Source organism: Penaeus vannamei, chromosome 24 (genome assembly GCF_042767895.1).
Source record: "Penaeus vannamei isolate JL-2024 chromosome 24, ASM4276789v1, whole genome shotgun sequence".
NCBI lineage: Eukaryota > Metazoa > Arthropoda > Malacostraca > Decapoda > Penaeidae > Penaeus > Penaeus vannamei.
Window position 1 is genome coordinate 35,747,567 of NC_091572.1, and position 1,512 is coordinate 35,749,078.

General features: G+C 46.6%; 1 protein-coding gene across 2 annotated transcripts in view; it reads right to left on the minus strand.

The window, feature by feature from the left end:
- LOC113815656 (innexin inx3) overlaps positions 1-356 on the minus strand; it is a 10,418-nt gene extending 10,062 nt beyond the window's left edge. The window contains exon 1 of one of the 2 annotated variants that reach the window (XM_070138744.1): positions 226-356. The gene's annotated coding sequence lies outside the window, so the exon portion shown is untranslated. Of the gene's footprint in view, positions 1-78 lie in introns of both variants that reach the window. The other variant, XM_070138743.1, reaches the window with a different exon arrangement.
- Between the last annotated feature and the right edge of the window lie 1,156 nt (positions 357-1,512).

Consider the following 1,512-nt stretch of genomic DNA (forward strand, 5'->3'; position numbering starts at 1 on the left):
ATGAACAGAATATCTTTTAAAAGGTTCGTCACATTCTAAGATGATGATCTTTAAAAGTCTGATACTGTAGTCACATACCTCGTTGCAAGATCAACTAGGGGCTTTTAATACGATGAGCCACTATGATTTAGGGTTGCAGAGTTGGTGTTGAAAAGATGGGAGAACCATTCACACGTGTAGAGGAGTTGTAAACCTTCAATTCAACTTAAAACAACGCAAACTTACACTGGCCGCTGCTAAGGGAATCTCAGGACTATATAGCCCCTACTCAGGCTGCCAGATGTACGTCCGTTTTCTCCATACCAAGAGCTGGTCACCGGGAGAGGGGGGGGGGGATAGGAGTGGGAGGGGACCGTTTGCAAGGCGAGTATGGTTTGCAATCTATCACCATGTCAAGGAAAGGGTTTAGCATGGCGGAGTTGCAGCTCTTGGGAAACATGAGGGAAGTCAGATATATCACGCGATGAAAAGAAAGAAGAAGAGACCGGCACCCCGCCCGCGAGACGCCACCGAGTTCGCACTCGTGGAAACTGACTACAGCACTTATTACAACCTTTCATTAACCACCGTTACCCATTCCTTTGTTACCTTTAATAACATTACTAATGATGGAAATTGATTCCCCGAGTGAATGAAGAAGTCTTATTCTTGTCCTGGTGTAAACACAACGCGGGTGTGGTGGGGGTGGGAGGAGGAGGGGGGGTAGATAACGTCTGCAGGGGCGTCTCCTCCCCCCCCCTCCCTTTCTCGGCATATAACTCGTGTTCTTCCCCTTCTCCTTCTTTTTACTTCTTTCTTCTTTTTCACAACAAAGAACCTGGATTATTTCTTTATTTCGCCTGCTTTATTTCGCGGCTTTTCATGTAACCGAATGACTCGAAATCCGCGTTCGAAACCGCGTCCAACCCGAACGTACGATTTGTTTGCGTTCGAAGCCGTCCATTTCTCTGAGTGCGAAGCAAGTGAACGAACAAGCTGGACGTCACAGCCAAGTTTTGTTGTAATCTGTTTATGTGGATTTACTGGATGGAAGTCGACTGCCACTGCACCCGATGTTTGTTTGCAATGGCCCCGAAACAAGAGTTCTGTGCAACGTGATTGGAACATGTTTGAACTGAAAAGGCCTGTTTCAGATAACACGTCGTCTTCGTACGGCTTTCGGTCTTTTCCACAATTAATAGGTCATTTCCGTACGAATGCACTTATTATCTTTCGTTCGTTCGTTCGTTCGTTCGATTATCGTTCACCCTACGCACTCCTTCCGTTCTACGTTTGGGAGAAACCTCAGACGAGTGAAACCTCTACGTCTCGATGCGTTCCTAGAAAATACCTCAGATGTGTATCACCCATAGTTTAGAAACACAAAAAAATTTACTCATTCGAATCATGATCCCCAAGGGTTGCCAGCCTACCACGGCAGGGCAACCAGAGCTGTTCATGTGTTGCATCTCGTGCTGGAAAAGTGCACAACACATAGTCTCACGCCCGCATTTCACACACAGGAAACTCCCA